Below are 24,773 nucleotides of genomic sequence, written 5' to 3'. Positions count from 1 at the left end.
TTAATCATGTTATAATCATTTGACATTTTCTAGTTTCACATTACACTGTATTTTAGTAACTGTCCAATGTTTCCAGATTTCTATGAACTTTTCTATGATTTCTATGAACTCGTTCCAAAGTGAAAATGAACTGTGTTGTTACAGGAGCTGCTGTCCCGTGCTGAAAATTATTCCAGAAAATAGGCTTAAAAGGATCCGCCCCTTTATTTTAAATTTCCGCCTAAAATGACATACTCAAATATAACTGCCTGTAGCTCAGGCTTTGAAGCAAGGATATGTATATTCTTGGTGCCATTTGAAAGGAAACACTTTGAAGTTTATGGAAATGTGAAAGGAATGTCGGAGAATATAACAATAGATCTGGTCAAATATAATACAAAGGAAAAACGTTTTTTGTACCGTCATCTTTGAAATGGAAGAGAAAGGCCTTAATGTTTTATTCCAGCCCAAGTGCAATTTAGATTTTGGTGTGTGTGTACAAAGTTTTAGACTGATCCAATGAACCATTGCATTTCTGTTAAAAATGTTGTATCAAGACTGCCCAACTTTTCATGTTCAAAATTGTTTACTCTCCTCAAACAATAGCATGGTATTCTTTCACTGTAATAGCTACTGCAAATTGGACACTGCAGTTAGCTTAAATTCTTGTTAATATTTCTGCCAATATCAGATATGTCTATGTCCTGGGAAATTGTCTTGTTACTTACAACCTCATGCTAATTGCATTAGCCTACGTTAACTCAACCATCCCGTGGACGGGACACCGATCCCAACGATGCAAAGAGCTCGCTGTAGCCTTAAATGATTTATGGCTATTCAAAGTCACCTTTTTTTTACACAATACAATTTTCCCAACAAGAGAAATACAATTCTGTAGCCTATTATGTATTTGTATTATACACTGAACAAAAATATAAGTGAAACAAATCAGTCAATTTAAATAAATTCAGTAGGCCCTAATCTATAGATTTCACATGACTGGGAATACAGAAATGCATCTGTTGGTCACAGATACATAAATAAAAAGTAGGGGCATGGATCAGAAAAACAGTCAGTGTCTAGTAAGACCACCATTTGCTTCATGCAGCACGACACATCTCCTCCACATAGAGTTGATCAGGCTGTTGATTTCCGCCTGTGGAATGTTGTCCCACTTGTCTTCAATGGCTGTGTGAAGTTTCTGGATATTGGTGAGAACTGGAACACGCTGTCGTACATGTCAATCCACAGCATTCCAAACAGGCTCAATGGGTGACATGTCTGGTGAGTACGCAGGCCATGTAATAACTGGGACATTTTCCGCTTCCAGGAATTGTGTACAGATCCTTGCGACATTGGGGACTTGCATTATTATACTGAAACATGAGGTGATGGCTGCGGATGAATGGCGTGACAATGGGCTTCAGGATCTCCCACGGGATCTCTGTGTATTCGAATTACAATCGATAACATGCAATTGTGTTCATTGTCCGTAGCTTATGGCTGCCCATACTATAAGCCCTCCTCCACCATGGGGCACTCTGTTCACAACGTTGACATCAGCAAACCGCTCACCCACACAACACCATACACGCTGTCTGCTATCTGCCTGGTACAGTTGAAACCGGGATTCATCTATGAAGAGCACACTTCTCCAGCTTGCCAGTGGCCATCGAAGGTGATCATTCGTCCACTGAAGTGGGTTACGACGCCGAACTGCAGTAGGGTCAAGACCCTGGTGAGGAGCACGAGCATGCAGATGAGCTTCCTCGAGACGGTTTCTGACAGTTTGTGCAAATTCTTCGGTTGTGCAAACCCACAGTTTCGTCAGCTGTCCGGGTGGCTGGTCTCAGACAATTCTGCAGGTGAAGAAGCCGGATGTGGGACATTGTGTTCACTACGTTGACATCAGCAAACTGCTCACTCACATGACGACATACACATGATCTGCGGTTGTGAGACAGGTTGGACAGACTGCCAAATTCTCTAAAATGACGTTGGTAGAGAAATGAACATTCAATTCTCTGGCTACAGCTCTGGTGTACATTCATACAGTCAGCATGCCAATTGCATGCTCCTTCAAAACTGTTGTTTGACAAAACTGCACGTTTTAGAGTGGCCTTTTTATTATCCCCAGCACAATCATCTTCTTGATTTTCCTCACCTGTCTGGTGGATGTATTGTCTTGGCAAACGAGAGATGCTCACTAATGCACAACATTTTAGAGAAATAAGCTTTTTGTGCTTATGGAAAATGTCTGGGATATTTTATTTCAGCTCATGAACCATGGGACCAACATGTTTTCAAGTTGATATTTTTGTTACGTGAATGTTTGCCATGTGTTATGTATTCTAAATGTTTGATTATGTAAATTCTGCATTTCTTCAGTTTGTGTAAACTGGGAGCAAATATGAATAAAGTCAAAGTTGCTTTTCAACATGACCTAAAAATAGGATGACAATGGTTTCCATAATTGCTCAACAAATCATTGAGCTTCAAGTAGGCCTACAGGTATTATTTAATTAAATAAGTAAACAATAAAAATAGTAGCAAGTTAAGCGTTGCCATATACCTAATATGTTGACATTTAGGTTATTGGTTAGGCTACAGTGAAATGTGTGAGCTTTTCAATAATACTAGCCTACAGGCCTAATAGATACAAATATTTAAGTGGCCTAATGGGTTAATACTAGGTAGGTCTATCGATTGCACATACATGAAAGTGATGTCGATATTTAGCCTAATAATCTAGCTATTATATAATTTGGTTATCTCGGTTTTCTTTTTAAAATTCATATCCTTGCTTCGCTTGTTTATAACATTGTCACATTCAGAAAGCCTTATTCTAAAATGGATTAAATTCACTTTTCCCTCATCAATCTACACACAATACAACAAAGTGAAATTTTTTTTTAGAAATGTTTCAAATGTATTAAAAATAAAAAAAATAGAAATACCTTATTTACATAAGTATTCAGAACCTTTGCTATGAGACTCGAAATTGAGCTCAGGTGTATCCTGTTTCCATTGACCATCCTTGAGATGTTTCGACAACTTGATTGGGGTCCACCTGTGGTAAATTAAATTGATTTGGAATGGCACACACCTGTCAATATAAGGTTCCACAGTTGGTTGACAGTGCATGTCAAAGCAGAAACCAAGCCTTGAGATCGAAGGAATTGTAAGGGTACCAAAAAATGTCTTCAGCATTGAAGGTCCCCAAAAACACAGTGGCCTCCATTATTCTTAAATTAAAGAAGTTTGGAACCACCAAGACTCTTCCTAGAGTTGGCCGCCCGGCCAAACTGAGCAATCGGGGGAGAAGGGCCTTGGTCAGGGAGGTGACCAAGAACGTGATTGTCACTCTGACAGAGCTCCAGAGTACCTCTGTGGAGATGGGAGAAGTTTCCAAATGGACAACCATCTTTGAAGCACTCCACCAATCAGGATTTTATGGTAGAGTGGTAGAGGATTTTATGGTAGAGCCACTCCTCAGTAAAAGGACTTTGACAGCCCACTTGGAATTTGCCAAAAGGCATATAAAGGACTCTCAGGCCATGAGAAACAAGATTCTTTCCACCTTTCCAGAAACAAGTCTCTCACTGTTACCGCTTGTTATAGACCACCCTCAACCCCCAGCTGTGCCCTGGACACCATATGTGAATTGTTTGCCCCCCATCTATCTTCAGAGTTTGTACTGTTAGGTGACCTAAACTGGGATATGCTTAACACCCTGGCCGTCCTACAATCTAAGCTAGATGCCCTCAATCTCACACAAATTATCATGGAACCTACCAGGTACAACCCTAAATCCGTAACCATGGGCACCCTCTTAGATATCATCCTGACCAACTTGCCCTCTAAATACACTTCTGCTGTCTTCAACCAGGATCTCAGCGATCACTGCCTCATTGCCTGCGTCCGTAATGGGTCCGCGGTCAAACGACCACCCCTCATCACTGTCAAACGCTCCCTAAAACACTTCAGCGAGCAGGCCTCATCCCGTCTGTAGAGGATGCCTGGTTGCTCTTTAAAAGTGCTTTCCTCACCATCTTAAATAAGAACAGATATAGCCCTTGGTTCACCCCAGACTTGACTGCCCTTGACCAGCACAAAAACATCCTGCATTAGCATCGAATAGCCCTGCGATATGCAACTTTTCAGGGAAGTCAGGAACCAATATACACAGTCAGTTAGGAAAGCTAAGGCTAGCTTTTTCAAACAGAAATTTGCATTCTGTAGCACTAATTACAAAAAGTTTTGGGACACTGTAAAGTCCATGGAGAATAAGAGCACCTCCTCCCACCTGCCCACTGCACTGAGGCTAGGAAACACTGTCACCACCGATAAATCTACGATAATCGATCATTTCAATAAGCATTTTTCTACGGCTGGCCATGCTTTCCACCTGGCTACCCCTACCCTGGCCAACAGCTCTGCACCTCCTGCAGCAACTTGCCCAAGCCACCCCTGCTTCTCCTTCACCCAAATCCAGACAGCTGATGTTCTGAAAGAGCAGCAAAATCTGGATCCCTACAAATCAGCTGGGCTAGACAATCTGGACCCTCTCTTTCTAAAATTATCCACCAAAATTGTTGCAACCCCTATTACTAGCCTGTTCAACCTCTCTTTCGTATCGTCTGAGATCCCCAAAGGTTGGAAAGCTGCCGTGGTCATCCCCCTCTTCAAAGGGGGAGACACTCTAGACCCAAACTGTTATAGACCTATATCCATCCTGCCGTCTTTCTAAAATCTTCGAAAGTCAAGTTAACAAACAGATCACCGACCATTTTGAATCCCACCGTACCTTCTCCACTATGCAATCTGGTTTCCGAGCTGGTCGTGGGTGCACCTCAGCCACGCTCAAAGTCCTAAACGATATCATAACCGCCATCGATAAAAGACAGTACTGTGCAGCCGTCTTCATCAACCTGGCCAAAGCTTTCGAACCAGACTGTCAATCACCGCATTCTTATCGGCAGACTAAATAGCCTTGGTTTCTCAAATGTCTGCCTCGCCTGGTTCACCAACTACTTCTCAGATAGAGTTCAGTGTGTCAAATCGGAGGGCCTGTTGTCCGGACCTCTGGCAGTCTCTTTGGGGGTGTCACAGGGTTCAATTCTCGGGCCGACTCTTTTCTCTGTATATATCAATGATGTCACTCTTGCTGCTGGTGATTCTCTGATCCACCTCTACGCAGACAACACCATTCTGTATACATCTGGCCCTTCTTTGGACACTGTGTTAACAAACCTCCAAACGAGCTTCAATACCATACAACACTCCTTCCGTGGCCTCCAACTGCTTTTAAATGCTAGTAAAACTAAATGCGTGCTCTTCAACTGATTGCTGCCCGCACCCGTCCGCCCGACTAGCATCACTACTCTGGACAGTTCTGACTTAGAATATGTGGACAACTACAAATACCTAGGTGTCTGGTTAGACTGTAAACTCTCCTTCCAGACTCACATTAAGCATCTCCAATCATCTCCAATCCAAAATTAAATCTAGAATCGGCTTCTTATTTCGCAAACAAAGCCTCCTTCACTCATGCTGCCAAACATACCCTTGTAAAACTGATTATCGTACTGATCCTTGACTTCGGCGATGTCATTTACAAAATAGCCTCCAACACTCTACTTAGCAAACTGGATGTAGTCTATTGCAGTGCCATCCGTTTTATCACCAAAGCCCCATAGATTACCCACCACTGCGACCTGTATGCTCTCGTTGGCTGGCTCTCGCTACATATTCGTCGCCAAATCCACTAGATCCAGGTCATCTATAAGTCTTTCCTAGGTAAAGCCCCGCCATATCTCAGCTCACTGGTCACCATAGCAACACCCACCCGTAGCACGCGCTCCAGCAGGTATATTTCACTGGTCATCCCCAAAGCCAACACTTCCTTTGGCCGCCTTTCCTTCCAGTTCTCTGCTGCCAATGACTGGAACGAATTGCAAAAATCAATGAAGCTGGAGATTTATATCTCCCTCTCTGACTTTAAGCATCAGCTGTCAGAGCAGCTTACCGATCACTGTACCTGTACACAGCCAATCTGTAAATAGCACACCCAACTACCTCATCCCCATATTGTTATTTATCTTATTGCTCTTTTGCACCCACGTGTCTCTACTTGCACATCATCATCTGCACATCTATCACTCCAGTGTTAATGCTAAATTGTAATTATCTCGCCTCTATGGCCTATTTATTGCCTTACCTCCCTACTCTTCTACATTTGCACACACTGTACATAGATTTTTCTATTGTGTTATTGACTGTACGTTTGTTTATGTGTAACTTTATGTGTTGTTGTTTTTGTCGCACTGCTTTGTTTTATCTTGGCCAGGGCGCAGTTGTAAATGAGAACTTGTTCTCAACTGGCCTACCTGGTTAAATAAAGGTGAAATAAGAAAATAAAAATTCTCTGGTCTGATGAAACCAAAATGTAACTATTTCGCCTGAATGCCAAGTGTCACATCTGGAGGAAACCTGGAACCATCCCTACGGTGAAGCATGGTGGTGGCAGCATCATGCTGTGGGGATGTTTTTCAGCGACAGGGACAGGGATATTAGTCAGGATCGAGGGAAAGGTGAACGGAGCAACGTACAAAGAGATCCTTGATGAAAACCTGCTCTAGAGTGCTCAGGATCTCAGACTGGGGCAACGGTTCACCTTCCAACAGGGCAACGACCTTAATCACACAGCCAAGACAATGCAGGAGTGACTTCGGGACAAGTCTCTGAATGTCCTTGAGTGGCCCAGCCAGAGCCCGGACTTGAACCCGATCAAACATCTCTGGAGAGACAATTGCTGTGTAGCGACACTCCCCAACCAACCTGACAGAGCATGAGAGGATCTGCAGAGAAGAATGGGAGAAACTCCCCAAACACAGGTGTGCCAAGCTTGTAGCGTCATCCCCAAGAAGACTCGAGGCTGTAATCGCTGCCAAAGGTGCTTCAACAAAGTACTGAGCAAAGGGTCTGAATACTTATGTAAATGTGATATTTCCGGTTTTTGTTTTTAATAAATTAGCAAAAGTTTTTGCTTAGTCATTATGGGGTATTGTGTGTAGATTGATCAAAAAAAAAAATCAATTTTAATCCATTTTCAGAATAAGGCTATAACGTAACAAATTGTGGAAAAACATCAGAGAGACAGATAAACATCTTCATTCCATGTTTAGCTGATCTTTTCTGTGTGTGAAGTGATGCGGGAGGGCAAACAGTAATCTAACGACGCATTTAGCGAGTGGTCTGAGGCAGGCGATTACGAGCAATTTCAATTGCAACGTTAATAAAGACGGTTTTGAGAAATGGCTCGGAAATGTAAAGATACTCTTACGATGGTTCTAACAATGAACTTAGCCTTAAGATGCTTTTGGGAAACCGGGCCCAGATAGCTAACAACAATGACTAGAAGCTGCCATGTGTGGAGTTGTAGTTGGCTCGCTTCAGCTAGTTTTATCTTATTCTTAATACCATGTTTGACTGATGTCTCATCTATGCTAATATGGCAACAATTGACAAGCTACAGTAGCTAATTAACATCTGTAACAATGTATTTAAGAGACAACAAGTGCTCTTTGTGCAAATGTATTTATGTTTTCAATAAACATTAGACTAAATTTATTTTACATGTTGTCAGCAATTTAAGCTGACCCGTCTGTTTTGCCCAGTATTTGCGCACCAACCCGTCTATACAGTCATTAAAAAATATTAATGCAAGTAGACCAGTGATTGCCCGGCTTATCCTCATCAGCAGGATAACATCATCCTCTGAGTCAATAGCAAGCATTTTTTAAACGGTGAGATTTTTGAGGTGGGTTATTTGAAGTGTTTTTTCCCCCTCCAATTTATGCTTTGGCCACGAATACGAATAAGCATGAGTCAACAACATTATTTGGGTATGAGATAACAGAATATTAACTTTTAAAAGCAAGATTTTCATTGGACAGTTACTTTAAAGACTGATAGCACATTCAGTGCAGTCAGCTCAACTATCCCCATTGAGACCGTGTCTGTGCCTCGATCTAGGTTGGGCAAAACTTAACATGGCGGCGTTCGCTCTAGCAGACTCACTGGAATAAAGACCTCCTCCATTCCTGTCATTATTAAAAGAGATTGTGATATCTCACAACTCAAAATAGGGCTACTTAATGTTAGATCCCTCACTTCCAAGGCAGTTATAGTCAATCACTGATCATAATCTTGATGTGATTGCCCTGACTGAAACATGGCTTAAGCCTGATGAATTTACTATGTTAAATGAGGCCTCTCCTTCTGGTTAAACTAGTGACCATATCACTCATCCTGCAAAGGTGGAGGTGTTGCTAACATTTACGATAGCAAATTTCAATAGACAAAGAAATAAAATACTGAATTTTCGTATTTTGAGCTTCTAGTCATGAAATCTATGCAGCCTACTCAATCACTTTTTATAGCTACTGTTTACAGGCCTCCTGGGCCATCTACAGCTTTCCTCACTGAGTTCCCTGAATTCCTATCGGACATTGTAGTCATGGGAGATAATATTCCAATTTTTTGTGATTTTAATATTCACGTGTAAAAGTCCACAGACCCAATCCAAAAGGCTTTCGGAGCCATCATCGACTCAGTGGGTTTTGTCCAACATGTCTCCGGACCTACTAAAAACAAAAAACATTTGTCATAAGAAACTAGCTCCCTGGTATACAGAAAATACCTGAGCCCTGAAGCAATCTTCCAGAAAATTGGAACGGAAACGGCGCTACACCAAACTGGAAGTCTTCTGATTAGCTTGGAAAGACAGTACCGTGCAGTATCGAAGAGCCCTCACTGCTGCTCGATCATCATATTTTTCCAACTTAATTGAAGAGAATAAGAACAATCCCCCCAAACATGTTGATGCTGTTGCAAAGCTAACTAAAAAACTGAATTCCCCAAGAGAGGATGGCTTTCACTTCAACAGTGATAAATTCATGAACTTCTTTGACGAAAAGATCATGATCACTAGAAAGCAAATTATGGACAACTCCAAAGCTCAGTTGTCCTGAGTCTGCACAACACTGCCAGGACCTAGGATCAAGGGAGACATTCAAGTTTTTAATACTATATCTCTTGACACATTGATGAAAAAAGTAATGGCCTCTAGACCTTCAAGCTGCATACTTGACCCTATTCCAACTAAACTACTGAAAGAGCTTCTTCCTGTGTTTGGCCCTTCTATGTTGAACATAATAAATGCCTCCCTATCCACCGGATGTGTACCAAACTCACTAAAAGTGGCAGTAATAAAGCCTCTCTTGAAAAAGTCAAACCTTGACCCAGAAAATATAAAAAAAACTTTTGGCCTATATCGAATCTCCCATTCCTCTCAATTAAATAAAAAAAGCTGTTGTGCAGCAGCTCACTGCCTTCCTGAAGACAAACAATGTATATGAAACGCTTCAGTCTGGTTTTAGATCCCATCATAGCACTGAGACTACAATTGTGAAGGTGGTAAATGACCTTTTAATGGCGTCAGACCAAGGCTCTGCATCTGTCCTCGTGCTCCTAGTCCTTAGTGCTGCTTTTGATACCATCGATCACCACATTCTTTTGGAGAGATTGGAAACCCAAATTGGTCTACACTGACAAGTTCTGGCCTGGTTTAGATCTTATCTGTCGGAAAGATATCAGTTTGTCTCTGTGGATGGTTTGTGGATGGTTTGTTCCTCAAGGTTCCGTTATAGGACCACTATTGTTTTCACTATATATTTTACCTCTTGGTGATGTCATTCGGAAACACAATGTTAACTTTCACTGCTATGCGGACGATACACAGCTATACATTTTGATGAAACATGGTGAAGCCCCAAAATTGCCCTCCCTGGAGGCCTGTGTTTTAGACATAAGGAAGTGGATGGCGGCAAATGCTTTACTTTTAGAGTTGGACAAAACAGAGATGCTAGTTCTAGGTCCCAAGAAACAAAGAGATCTTCTGTTGGATCTGACAATTAATCTTGGTGGTTGTACAGTTGTCTCAAATAAAACTGTGAAGGACCTCGGCATTACTCTGGACCATGATCTCTCTTTTGACGAACATATCAAGACTGTTTCAAGGACAGCTTTTTTCCATCTACATAGCATCGCAAAAATTAGAAACTTTCTGTCCAAAGATTATGCAGAAAAATGTACCCATGCTTTTGTCACTTATAGATTAGACTACTGCAATTCTCTACCTTTTGGCTACCCAGATAGATCACTAAATAAACTTCAATTAGTGCTAAACACAGCTGCTAGAATCTTGACTAGAACCCCAAAATTTGATCATATTACTCCAGTGCTAGCCTCTCTACACTGGCTTCCTGTTAAGGCTAGGGCTGGTTTTACTGCTAACCTACAAAGCATTACATGGGCTTGCTCCTACCTATCTTTCCGATTTGGTCCTGCCGTACATACCTACACGTACGCTACAGTCACAAGACGCAGGCCTCCTTACTGTCCTTAGAATTTCTAAGCAAACAGCTGGAAGCAGGGCTTTCTCCTATAGAGCTCCATTTTCATGGAATGGTCTGCCTATCCATGTGAGAGACGCAGACTCGGTCTAGACCTTTAAGTATTTATTGAAGACTCATTTCTTCAGTAGGTCCTATGATTGAGTGTAGTCTGGCCCAGGGGTGTGAAGGTGAACAGAAAGGCACTGGAGCGACAAACCCCTTGCTGTCTCTGCCTGGTCTCTAACCCTATTACGGAGGCTGAGTCACTGGCTTATTGGTGCTCTTCCATGCCGTCTCTAGGAGGGGTGCTTCGCTTAGTGGGTTGAGTCACTGACATGATCTTCCTGTCCGGGTTGGCGCCTCCCCTCTGGTTCGTGCCGTGGGGGAGATCTTCGTGGCCTATACTCGGCTTTGTCTCAGGGTAGTAAGTTGGTGGTTGAAGATATCCCTCTAGTTGTGTAGGGGCTGTGCTTTGGCAAAGTGGCTCAGGTTATATCCTGCCTGGTTGGCCCTGTCCGGGGGTATCGTTGGATGGCGCCACAGTGTCTCCCAACCCCTCCTGTCTCAGCCTACAGTATTTATGCTGCAATAGTTTATGTGTCGGGGGCTAGGACCAGTCTGTTATATCTGGAGTATTTCTCCTGTCTTATCCGGTGTCCTGTGTGAATTTAAGTATACTCCCTCTTACTCTCTCTCTCTTTTTTCTCTCTTCCCTTGGAGGACCTGAGCCCTAGGACCATGTCTCAAGACTACCTGGCCTGATGACTCCTTGCTGTCCCCAGTCCACCTGGTCGTGCTGCTGCTCCAGTTTAAACTGTTCTGCATGCGGCTATGGAACCCTGACCTGTTCACCGGACGTGCTACCTTGTCCTGGACCTGCTCTTTTCGACTCTCTCTCTCTCTCTCTCTACTGCGCCTGCTGTCTACAACTCTGAACAATCGGCTATGAAAAGCCAACTGACATTTACTCCTGAGGTCCTGACCTGTTGCACTCGTTACAACCACTGTGATTATTATTATTTGACCCTGCTGGTCATCTATGAACGTTTGAACATTTTGGCCATATACTGTTAATGTCTCCACCTGGCACAGCCAGAAGAGACTGCCCACCCCTCAGAGCCTGGTTCCTCTCAAGGTTTCTTCCTAGGTTCCTGCCTTTCTAGGGAGGTTTTCCTAGCCACCGTGCTTCTACATCTTTATTGCTTGCTTTTTGGGGTTTTAGCCTGGGTTTCTGTATAGCACTTTGTGACATTGGCTGGTGTAAAAAGGGCTTTATAAATACATTTGATTGATTGATTGATGGCGAACTTGTTGTCATACCTGAAATACTGTACCTTTGTGTTGCAGATTAGACATAATATATCATTAGTACAGGAGTTTGATCTCTTGTTACAAAGATACTTTCAGGTAATTCTCCTTCACTGAACCCCCTGGTGATGAAGCTTGCCTACAACAGATTATCTGCCTGTGTCTACAGGCATTTGCATGAGTAATAGTGGTAAACCTCTGCAAAGTTCCTCAATGTCATTATCCCCCCTCCAGTTTGTTTTACATTTACATAATTTAGCAGACGCTCTTATCCAGAGCGATTTACAGTAGGGAGTGCATACATTTTCGTACTGGTCCCCCATGGAAATCAAACCCACAACCCTGGCGTGGCAAGCACTGTGCTCTACCAACTGAGCCACAAGGGATAATCTCTGCAGTCCCCTTCAATACCCAACCAGTCTGGTCTCGTAGACTAGACGTAAGATAGTAAATGTAAATCCGAGACACTCAAATTAGCAGGGGTGTAAAGTACTTAAGTAAAAATACCTTTAAGTACCACTTAAGTAGTTTTTTGGGGTATCTGTACTTTACTTTACTATTAAAATTTTTGACAACTTTTACTTTTACTCCACTACATTCTTAAAGAAAATAATGTACTTTTTACTCCTTACATTTTCCCTGACACACAAAGTACTCGTTACATTTAGAGTGCTCAAGCAGGACAGAATTATGGCACCTATCAATATAACGCTTTGTCATCTCTACTGCCTCTGATCTGGCGGACTCACAAAACACAACTACTGTGTTTGTAAATTGAAGTGTGCCCCTTCTGTCCGTAATTAAAAATATTACGAAAATAGTGACGTCTAGTTTGCTTAATATAAGGAATTTGATGTATAGCATTTACATTTACTTTGTACTTTTACTCAAGTATGACAATTTAGTACTTTTTCTACCACTGTACTTAAGTACATTTAAAACCAGATACTTTTAGACTTTTATTCAATTAGTATTTTACTGGGTAACTCACTTTTACGTGAGTCATTTTCTGTTGTGTCTTTACTTTAACTCAAGTATTACAATTGTGTACTTTTTACAACACTGCAAATTAGTATGATATGCACTTGCGACCCACCTGTTATGAGCCCCACCTGTTTTTTTTGTTGTTGCCTATCTTGCGTGCTATTTTGGCATTAATATATGTCACATACCAGTTTGCAAACAGTGTAAAAAAAATCATTAACTTAATAAAGCCGCATACTAACATGGTCTCTTTTTTGCTTTCTTGAGTAAGGCAGCTCCAAAATGCAGGTGTTTCAGCCTAGCTCAGTGCTTTCTGTGGTGCTGGGGCAGCCAGCGGAAAATAAAAAATAAAAAGTAGGGGTTGGTAATGTTCTCTAGTTACATCGTGATTGGCTCAGTGTTCTGTCACTCATGGAGACACTGCGTCACCACAAAATCTACGGGTAGAGCTTGAAAATTCTAGCCCCTTGGGTGCTGCCATAGAGTTACATTAGAAGTGCTGGTCCAAGAAGGCTCAAGGTCATTGGCTTCAGATAAAATTACGTCAAATCACGTTATATCTACCATAGCTTTGATTGGACTGATCATGTCAACATCATACTTTCAAAATCTTAGTTAGCAAGCTAGCAGTCATCATCATGAATCAATTCGACAATCTACTGGCAAATCCTTTTCAATCCTTGTCATATGAAGAGAAATTATGAAGAGAAATTGTAGATAAGACATATCGGTGCTCATTCAGCCATTGGACAGAAACATTACAGAACAAGCTGGAAATCGCAAATTCAACAAGGAGTGGTTTGTAAGGAATCAGTGGCTAACTGCAAGCATTGCAAAGCAATCACTTGCCTGCTATTCAGTGGAGTGGGTGTGTGGTCCAAGTCTGGTTTTGAGGATATCTTTTCCAAGCTTAAAAGGATAAATATTCAACAAGACCATGCTGTCAATCCATGTCATGATTCGACCTTGTTTCTTTAACGAGTTCCCAGTTGTCTTTTAAGAATCAGAAATCCAAAGTATGCCAGACTTTGATGACAAAGTTTGATGACAGAATTTTCCCACGAGGGACCGTTGCGCCACCTTTCTGTTCAAGTGAGCAGAGCACAACAAGGTGAGTCCAAAAATGAATTGTATGCTGCTGCATAAATTATGTAATATGCCAGGGAGATATGCATACTGTAGGTAAGAAAGTAATACTAAGTGTATGTTGTGTAGTAAACTGTTAGTAGCCCATGCGCCTTACGCTAATAATTTGGTCCCTTTTCCCCGCATAATTTTGCCTACTGTTCTGACTTGGTGGTGCACATGTAGCCTATAGCCTGTTTTAGAGAAATGTCATAATCGAATATTGTAAGAGCTTTCATTGTCTGCTTATATGCCCCTTTTAATTATCCTATGGTTCTGTACAGGGAGAATACTGTAAGAACAGCCCATGTTCTGAGTTCTGTTGCTGTACATTTCAAAAGTGCTCAACAAATAGTTATATTGACTACATCCTTCCTAGCTTGCTCATTAATGTCTTAATCAAAATTACGGATTGCCTCTTATCAGCTCTAGTAGAACAGGGGGCAGGCAAAATGACAGGTCAAGGGCAGGCAGAGGTCGGTATTCCAGATCGGAGTCCAAAAACAGGAGACAAAGGGCTTTGAGATTTGGGTTTGATTCTAGACACATGAAAAGTGGGATGTATACGGAGGGTATGGGGCAACAAAAGACAAACAGCAGAGGGGCCTATGACCTTGGAGATGGAGAAAGGGCCAATAAACCGTGGGAAACGTTTGCGGGACTCCACCCGGAGGGGCAGATCCCAGGTGGAAAGCCATACCTTCTGCCCGAGACGATACCGGGAAGCCGGGGTCGGGTGGCAGTCCACTTGTCGTTGATACCTGGAGGTGGTATTGAGAAGGGCCGACCGGGCTCTCTTCCAGGTACAGCAACAGCGGCTGACAAACATCTGGGCTGAAGGTATGCCGACCTCTTCCTCTTGCTCCGGGAAGAGCGGGGGCCGATAACCCAGGGAACACTCAAAGGGCGAGAGACCCGTGGCAGAGCAAGGGTGTTGAAGGCGTATTCGACCCACACTAGTTGCTGGCTCCAGGTGGTGTGGTTGGAGGAGACCAGGCAGTGAAGAGTCTTTTCCAAGTCTTGGTTAGCTCGCTCTGACTGGCCATTGGACTGGGGGAAGAACCCAGAGGACAAGCTGGCTGACGACCCATTGAGTGTGCTGAATGCCGGAGCCCGGGTGTTAGGCAAGCCTGGAGGAGTGGGTCCACTCCAAGACCGAAGAGCGGACCGCGTCAGGAACAAACATCTGGTTTTCTCCCCCCCCCCCCCCCCCCCCGAGGTTCGGCTGGGAATGCTGTGCCTCACTGACTTACTTCCCTATTCCCCAGCTGAGTGCCATTGCCAGGGACGAGGTGGGAAGGATGGTCTCGGGTTCCGGGGTAGTAGCTGTGGGGCTATAGCGGCGCATCCGACTTCACATTCTTGGATCCCGGTCGGTATGAGAGGGGAAGTTGAACCGGGGTGAAAAGCAGAATCCACCTAGCTTACCTGGAATTGAGAAGCTTGGCGGTGCAGAGATATTCCAGGTTTTTGTGGTTGGTCCACACAATGAATGGATGTTCCGCCCCCTCTAGCCTGTGCCTTCACTCCTCCAACGCCATCTTCACCGCGAGAGGCTCAAGATTCCCCACATTGTAGTTCCTCTCCGTGGTGTTGAGGAAATGGAAGAAGAAGGCGCAGGTATGTAACTTGAGTTCCAGGGTAGAATGCTAGGACAGGACAGCCCCCACTCCGACATCAGAAGCATCGGCCTCTACCACGAACTGGCGGGACAGGTCAGGATGATGGGAGCTGTGGTGAAACGGTGTTTGAGATCCCGGAATGCCCGGTCAGCAGCTGGAGACCACGTGAACGGAACCTTGGGAGAGGTTGAGTGCAGACAGGGGGGATGCCAGGGTGCTATAACCCCGGATAAAACGTCGATAAAAGTTTCCAAATCCCAGGAAACGTTGCAGCTGCACCCTGGATGTAGGCTGCGGCAAATCCACCACTGCTTTCACTTTCCCGGAATCCATCTGTACACTTCCTGCAGTGATGATGTAACCCAGGAAGGAGATGGTGGAGTGATGGAATTCGCGCTTCTCTGCTTTCACAAAAAGCTGGTTCTCCAGGAGGCGTTGGAGAACCTGCCGGAGGTGGGACATGTGTTCTTGGACGAAGCGGGAGAAGACGAGGATGTCTTTGAGGTAGATGAAGACGAACCGGTTCAACATTTCACAGAGAACATCATTAACCAGAGCCTGGAACACAGCTGGGGCGTTTGTAAGGCCAAATGGCATGACCAGACACTCGTAGTGACAACTGGCCGTGTTGAAGGCAGTCTTCCACTTGTCCCCGTCCTATATCCGCACCAGGTGGTAGGCGTTCCTTAGGTCCTGCTTGGAGAACACGGTGGCCCCCTGGAGTGGCTCAAAGGCCGAGGAGATGAGTGGTTGCGGGTAGTGGTTCTTCACCGTGATTTTGTTGAGGCCCCGGTAGTTGATGCACGGGCACAGGGTTTTGTCCTCCGCTGGCGGGGGAGGCAGAAAGACGGGTGAGTCCTCAATGTAGGTCTCCATAGCCTTGGTCTTCGGATCCATGGGAATGGAGAGGGGCTGTATGGGGATTCCCAGCTTGGACGCTAGGGTAGTGTCCATAAAGCTCTCATTGGCCCCAGAGTCGATGAGTACCCAGAATGATTTCGATTGGTTCCCTCACAGTAAAATGGCATGAAAAGAGGTGCGAATAAGGGGAGAGGAAAAGTTATCCGGATGGCCCACCAGAGTACTCGCTCCTACCGGTGAGCCTGGTCTTTTAGTGGACAGGTGGAGATGAAATGACCAGTAGTCCCACAATACAGGCAACGCTTCGAGTGAAGCCTGTATAGCCGTTCGACTGGAGACAGCCTAGCTCTGCCTAGTTGCATTGGCTGAGATAGAGGTGAATCGGCAGACTTCGGAGACTCTCTGGTGAACTCGGGTAGCCTCGGGTTCTCTCAGCAACGAAGCCATCGGGATGCCTCGGAGGTGAGGTGGAATCCTTGGGCGGGCGAGTGAAATCGAATCTCATCTCCTTCCTTCGTTCCCGTAGTCGCCCATCGATCCGAATGGTCAAGGCGATGAGCGAGTCGAGATCCGTCGGTAGTTCCCGGGCTGCAAGCTCGTCCTTTGCTTCCTCCAAAACTCTGTGCAGGAACATGTCGAACCACGCTTCCGGGTTCCATGCACTCTCAACTGCCAACGTGCGGAAATCCACTGCATAGTCTGCCACACTGCTGGAGTCTTGCCGAAGCTGGAGTAACGTCCGGGCAGCCTCTCTCCCAGGCAATGGAGCATTGGAAATGTTTTTTAATTCTGACACAAACTCCTCCAGACTGAAGCATACTGTTGTTCCCATTCTGCGTTAGCCCAGGCGAGAGCCCTCCCGGACATTAGCGTGATGAGGTACGCTATCTTAGAGCAGTCCGAGGTGAAGGAGGAGGGCTGCAGCTCGATGATGAGGGAACACTGAGCGAGAAACGCCCGACAGGTGTCCGACTCTCCATCGAAGCATTTCGGGTGAGGTAAGCGGCGTTCCCGGGAAACCGGGGTGGCCGGGGAGGCGGCGCTGCTAACAGCCGGGTTACTGAGGGGCTGGGAGGTTACCGTCATGGTAGGCTGCCTAACAGACAACCCATGGAATTGCTCTAGCAATGTGTTCAACGCTCAGTCATGGTGTTTGGCCAAGGTCTGGAACCTTTCCATCAGACCATGAAGCAAGTCCTCGTGCCTTCCAATAGTGGCTCCTTGGGAGGAGATGGCATTGCGGAGCTGGTCCGAGTCTGCTGGGTCAGTCAAGGCCAGTTCGTACTATCACTTTTTAGGGAAGACCCAGATGCAGACAGTGTCGAAGTAATAAAAGTGTATTACTAGAACAGGGGGCATGCAAAACGACAGGTCAAGGGCAGGCAGAAGTCAGTAATCCAGATCAGAGTCCAAAAGGTACAGAACGGCAGGCAGTCTCAGGGTCAGGGCAGAAAACTAGAAAACAGGAACTAGAAACAGACAGGAGCAAGGGGAAAAACCCTGGTAGGCTTGACGAACAAAACGAACTGGCAACAGACAAACAGAGAACACAGGTATAAATACACTGGGGATAATGGGGAAGATGGGCGACACCTGGAGGAGGGTGGAGACAAGCACAAAGACAGGTGAAACATATCAGGGTGTGACAGTAGTGGCTTTGCTGGCATGCATCAAATATTTTGGGAGGGGTTTGCCCCATAAAGATTTACATGCTAAAATCGCCAATGATGATATGTTACATTTGGTATGGTTACATAAGACAGACGGTTACTTAAGGCAATAGGGTGGTTGGTAAGTCAGTCGGTCAGGGGTGGGCATATAAGGCGAAGTCGGGTTGTGTGGGCATATAACGCGAACGTCCAGCAAACCAAAGGTTGCGTGTTTGAATCTCATCACGGATAAGTTTTGTACATTTAGCTAAGGATCAACTTTGCAACTACTAACTACTTTTTAGCTAATTTGCAACTACATAGCATGTTAGCTAACCCTTCCCCTAACCCTAACCTTAACACTTTATCCTAACCTTAACCCTAGCCTTAAGACCTAACCCCTAGCCTAGCTAATGTTAGCCACATAGCAAACATTAACATTAGACACCTAGCCACATCAAATTGGAATTGATAACATATCATACGAATTGGATAATGGACATCGACCATACGAAATGTAACACATCATACTAATTGTCGTGTCCCGGATTTACATTTACTATGTTATGTGAGTCCAGATTGCAGCCACCCAATCCATCCTCTTGCACTGTGTCCTCACTGAACACTAGAATACCTGGAGTGATTCTTCCTATCCTCTTTGTTTTAGTTCTATTAAAAGGGAAGTTTTGGCAGAGCCACCCAGCAGTAGAGGAAGAGAGTGAGCATTGCATATTCTCTCAAACAGTCACATCTACTGCTGGCTGAGACAGAAAGACATTGCTGCTGAGTAATTCCCTAATGTCATTTATGCATTGTCAGCCCTTGGGGAGATCTGTGACAACTGTTAAGGATTCTCTGAGGCTTGTGTTTTTTGCAAGTAGAATGAGTGCCTTGGCTAATGCAAGACTGTAGCTCAGTTCAGAAACAATCCATAGTCCCTATACCCCATAGGCAAAATGAACAAGGATAATAAGCCTTTCATAACCCATTAGAGTAACAGAAAGCGGATATGACATGGAAATGATTGATTGCATTCAGTCACATTGACGGATTTGCAAAGTATTATAGTTGCTTTCACATGTTCTATCCTAGATAGACCTTGTTATATTTTGGGCAATTTCAAAAAGAGCTTCAGCAGAAACACTACCAGGTGAGCAGAAATTGCTTTGTTACCACAGTAACGTTTGCTTTATTGTATGAAGCCCTCTCGCGAGATTCCAGTACAGTGACGGGAGGGTGGTTGGTAATATTGGTATGATCTCATCCCTACAGCAACTGCATAGCGCAGCGAGGCAAACCAGTAACTTTGTACCCAACTTCTAAGTTAGACTGCATCTCTGAGGTAGGCGCAAAGATCATTGTGATTTTAACGGGAACGGAAACATCTGCTTTAAAGCCATATAGTTAACGTTGTTCCTGTAAAAAAAAAATTACATTGAAGGGTCTTCCACGAGAAGCAAAAGGGGGGAAAACGCGTAGTATTGTGTTCATGCCATCCAACCGTTGAAGGAGAGACAAGAAAAGGTGAGTCGCAAACCTGCGTTATGTCGTTGGGGAACGATGCATGTCATGTGCATGGTGTTTTGGGGGTAGGCTACATGGGCGCAAGCAACATCTGGATTGTCTCCCCAAACAATTAGCATGTTAAACAGCAAAATATGACCGATTTATGTGCTCTACTAGTAAGTAATCTACATTTGAATACGCAATCAGGGTATTTTCTTTCCCAAAATTAGGAGGGAACCAGAAAGGTTGCTTTGTAGGTTTAGAACGCTCACGCTGCACGTGACTGGAGTAAAAAATGTCAATTTTGGTCATGTCATGATCAATGCAATGCATCACTGTATCACGTTTTTCAAGGACAATGTGCATTGTTTCGAGTCCAGCTTGGGTTTGCTGATTTACAGGTGGTATCGAGCAAATTGACATGGTTTAATAGCGCTGGAATAGACCTGTTATGCTGCAGCTTTGGTTGTAGTACTCTCCTTAGGTATATATAAACCAGTGGTTCCCAACCAGGGGTAGCCTACTAGGACCCCTGGGGGTACTTGGCCTATCCACAGGGGGTACTTGAGAAGACTCATGAGACCATAGGCCTATGGTAAAATGCACATAAGGGGGTACTTCAGGGGTACTACGGGTAGAGCAAAATTCAGTTGGTGGTACAATAACCGAAAATTTGTGAAAAGGGTTGAGAACCACATAAATATTGTTAGGTCTGTTAACCCATGCCTCTACAAGTGGTGGGTTTATGTTTCTAAAGGGTTAATGTTGATGGGTCTTTCTATAAGCCAGGCAACACATTTGCAGGTTGGACTGTCACAAGGCATAACACTATTGTCTACTCAACCACTATAGGTACAAAAGCTGAATTCATGTACAATATTGCTCAACACTGCGGTTAGGACATACAGTACGCTAACTTGGCCTTTAAATTGTCTGTTTGTCTCTCTGTCAGTGGGATGCCTCCAAGCCTGAGGGTTTGTCTCGAACTCAAAGAAAGAACACCTACCTTGCATTCTCTGTTTTGGACAGAATGGCCAAATTCACACAGTTTGTTTGGAAAATGTATACTTTACATCAGCTAAAGTAGGCTAACTGATGATCTGACACAGCTGACTAGACATTGCTGTTGTAATAAAGCAGGGAATGTATTAGTCAGAGTTCTGGGTAACATTTTACATTGTTGCTCTCAGGCTGTACACCTGTTTAGTAAGTAACACTGTAACTATTGAACTATTACTACGCCAACCCACTCTACGCTACTGCTACTCTCTGTTTATCATCTATGCATAGTCACTTTAACTATACCTACATGTACATATTACCTCAATTAGCCCGACTAACCGGTGCCCCCGCACATTGACTCTGTACCGGTACCCCCTGTAAATATCCCCGCTTCTGTTATTTTCACTGTCATTTTGTTGTTTTTTCTTTTCTTTTTTTTCTTTACGTTTCTATTGTTTACCTAATACCTATTTTGTCCTTAAAAATTGCACTGTTGGTGAAGGGCTTGTAAGTAAGCATTTCACTGTAAGGTCTACATCTGTTGTATTTGGAGCACGTGACAAATACACTTTGATTTGATTTTAAAGCAAATATTAAAGTATTATTACAGAGTTACTACACAAGAATTAGAGCAGGTTAAGGTAAAGTGTTATACATTTCTGGAATATGAAGTAGAGACCTTCAGACATGTGACTGGCAAAAACGTTTATTTTTGTATGCAACCTGTGAGACATGGTAGAAATTAGTTATAGTTTCAGGGGGAATTCAAATGCCCCACTGACCAAGTAGTAGCCTATTGAGTTACATAAAGCTATTAGTTGACATTTTATAGGGCAGGCAATGTTTTGGCATTGAAGGGCCCCTACAGTGGCAAATCTGGATGCGCTTAGACATGAGATTTGAACTTGGCCTCTCTGGCCAGCTGTTTCTGACAGTTCCAGTAGCTGTCACAAGGAGTCCAAATACAGTCGATTTAGCACTCACTCACTGTTTGTATTTTCTGTCTTCTGCATATAAGAGCTTGAACATCACAGTGTTGAAATTGGAGTCCCCCTAGTACAGGGCTCCCCAACTGGCAGCCTGTGGTTTTCTGAGCAAATTTCATAACATGTTAATTGTTGGACATAAAAGACTGTAAAAACACCAGGAAATCATCTCCAAGTGATTTTGTTCCCAAGTATTTACAGTCTACAAAGAAATTGTAATTATGTTCTGGCCCCCCGAGCATCCGTTCAAGAAAACATCAGCCCATGGCTGAATCGAGTTGATGATCCCTGCCCTACTATTTCTTCTATCTCTCTCTCCCCATATTGGTGTATGCTGATCCATGGCGTTGTTCCGTAGGAAACTGGATTGGTTATGGTGGGATGAGTCAGAAAGGGGAAGGAAAGAATATTGAGTTGCATAGTGGACATAATATTAGCATTCCTTGTAAACAAGGCAGATTGATGACTGGAATAACAGTCTGTTAACCTCTGTTTTACTGTTGAATAAAGATTTTCTTAACCTCATTACTCTTCTATTTAGTCTGATATTGTTTTGCTGCAGCAAAATCATCACGCAAACTGGACTAGTGCCCCATTATGATGGAGTTTTCACTTTAAATCAATCTAGTGCTGACACTGTTATGGGGAAAAGTGTCTTTCTATTTTAATCTCCCATGATGGGTGAACCATTCTCTGCTTTGTGCCATAGACAACCCTGGAATGTGTTTGAAGTGAAATACTAAAACAAAATGTTTGCTTTGTTCATGACAGGCCTACTCTTATGTATAGGTATAACATGTCATGTTAATATAACAGGGTGGAATATGCTTCCAGGCCAGTTAAATACCCTGGCCCGCTGCCTGCCTATTCAAGGTGCTCAAATGTTTACATTCAACAATAATTAGAATAATCAGTTAGAATTCTCATTAGAAAGACACTGTCTAGTCCACCTTGATTTAAATTGTCTTTCTCCTCAAGTAATGTGTTGCTTGAATGGGCAATGTTGCCTGCCCTCCCTCCTGTCGTTAGTTGTTGAAGGCTGAGAACAGACATAACAGGCCTTGGGATGTGCCACTGAATGGACTGATACACATGTCTGGTGTCATGTTATTTTCCTTTCTATTCTGACTAAGCGCTGTGAATCAAAGAAGCGGATTGACCTTTGGGCCAACCGTCCGTAACCATAAAGGATAACGACTAGAAATATATTACGTTATGAAAAAATGAGTAGGCTCCTGTTCGAATGATTAAGCAATGTTTGTCAGACCAAAGGCAGAAGAGTAAATGATTGTCTTGGCAATCTGTCCTCCGGTGCCCTACGATGTCACCATTGAGTTGAATGGGAGTGATAAAGCTGACTGGGATGAGGATGACTGTGGTACTGTCTCCTGTTAAACTGTTGGAATGCCCCGGCTTTGTCTGCTTGGGCCTGCCGGGTAGATGTCAACCAATGGAAACAGCGAAAGAGCACGGAACTCACAATGGAGATGATGTAATCTCTTTCAACTCGCTGTCACAGAGTAAATGCAGACGAACAAAGAAACTGCCCCCTCCACCACGTTTGGGGAACGTCGACCTCACAAAAATGATATAGGGAACTGTTAACTTTTTCACTTTTACAATTATTTATGTGGAGGTCACATTATTTTGCATTGTGACTCCCCCCACACACTTATTCTCCTGATGAGGCAGAATGTAATGTAGTGGTGCAGTTGCAACATGGCTGATGTGGGACAAGATGTCTATTCTAATCTAGTCCTGACAAATAGGCCTATTCCCCACAGTATCAATCCACTTCTTGTGCTGCCCTCATAGTCTCAGTCTGTTGCTGATGCTGATGATTTTAAGTAACCTCACCCTAAGAGACAGGGTGATACCCTGACTAACTTAATCTAACCCTCAACTCTAACCCAAAGCCACAGTCCCACCAGACAGGCTGTAATTCCCATCTTTCTCTGCCTCTCAGGCATAACAAGTGCTGGAAATAGTCTTCTGGGAAAGGATTGGGGAAAACACATCTCCAACAAACAACCACACAGAGAAAAACAAACTGTTTGGAAAGAAAACGCTTCTGTAATAAAATGTTGGTACCTGAGGATGTGTTGAGTTGCTTTAGGCTATCTTGCCTTATAGTGATGATCTGCCTGGTTGTGTCTAAACATGTCAGTCACTGCCTACAGTATCACACTGTCAGATCTACTCCCCCCTGTATCTCCCTCACATACACAATCTTTGCTACCATACCTAGTCTATAAACAGAGAACAAGGCCCATGCCTCATGCTGTGTCTTCCATACAGTAGTGACATATTATTTTCCCATAGGGGGTCGAAACCACACAGCTGTACTGTTGTTCTGTGGGCAGAAATCTGAGAAGCAGATTGGAATATGCAGTGGGTTGAGCATGCCTGAATCAGGATATCAATTTGCAGACAGGTCTGTTCAGCTAGTCCTCATTCCTTCACTTTAACGGCTCAACTGTTTTTGTTACTTTCAGGTGCAGCGTGGCGTACAGTGAAACTGAAATTCCATGCCACACAGCACCGCATGAGTTCTGCTCAGAACTTATTTGATTTGAAACCCCCAACACAAAATCTAAAGACGCTGATTGTTAATATTTCTGAAAGAGTTGCACTTTAGGTTCCCTCCTATTGGTTTCCTGCATCCCAACTAGCAGAAATCCCTGTTCATATTGCTCCAAGATTCCACATCCTCTCTCTAGTCAAAACACGTAATACATTTCCATCCTGTGAGTTGAGTTCCTGCTCCACTCCAGGCATGGTTGGGGGTGAGGAATGAGACTGCTTGGCTCCAGTTCCTTCCTTGTCCTGTGTGAGAATTTCAGAGGCTCTCCTCTGAAACACAGGCAGAGAGAGAGGGAACACAATGGAATAGTCAATTGACTGTGTTCTCACCTGATATTGCTAGGATTCACTGACAAGGGGGAACAATTCTGTGATATTAAGGATCACCCCTCTCCGTTCTTACTGTTTAGTTTTCCGTTATTTAGCAGAATATTTCATCCATAGCTACTTACAGAAGTGAGTACATACATTTGATATTTTATTAATACTGGTCCCCTGTGGTAATCAAACCCACAAAACCCACAACCCTGGTGTTGCAAACGCCATGCTCTACAATCTGAGCCACACGTGACTTCCACTTTGTTGACAGTGGCACACCTCATAGATTAGGAGAATTAGAAATGGGTAACACATCAGCACCCTGCCTACTCTCTGACTTGATAAACTGTCCCACTCCCTATCAATTTGACTGCTGCAGAGACACTCTTT

General features: G+C 43.8%; 1 protein-coding gene across 3 annotated transcripts in view; it reads left to right on the top strand.

Moving 5' to 3' along the window:
• The first annotated feature begins 19,244 nt into the window (after positions 1-19,244).
• LOC115172638 (signal-induced proliferation-associated 1-like protein 1) overlaps positions 19,245-24,773 on the top strand; it is a 70,535-nt gene continuing 65,006 nt past the window's right edge. For all 3 annotated transcript variants that reach the window (XM_029730279.1, XM_029730277.1, XM_029730278.1), the window contains exon 1: positions 19,245-19,512. The gene's annotated coding sequence lies outside the window, so the exon portion shown is untranslated. The remainder of the gene's footprint in view (positions 19,513-24,773) is intronic.

Source organism: Salmo trutta, chromosome 33 (genome assembly GCF_901001165.1).
Source record: "Salmo trutta chromosome 33, fSalTru1.1, whole genome shotgun sequence".
NCBI lineage: Eukaryota > Metazoa > Chordata > Actinopteri > Salmoniformes > Salmonidae > Salmo > Salmo trutta.
The sequence above is the reverse complement of the archived record's forward strand: the minus strand, read 5'-3'. Positions and strand labels throughout refer to the sequence as shown.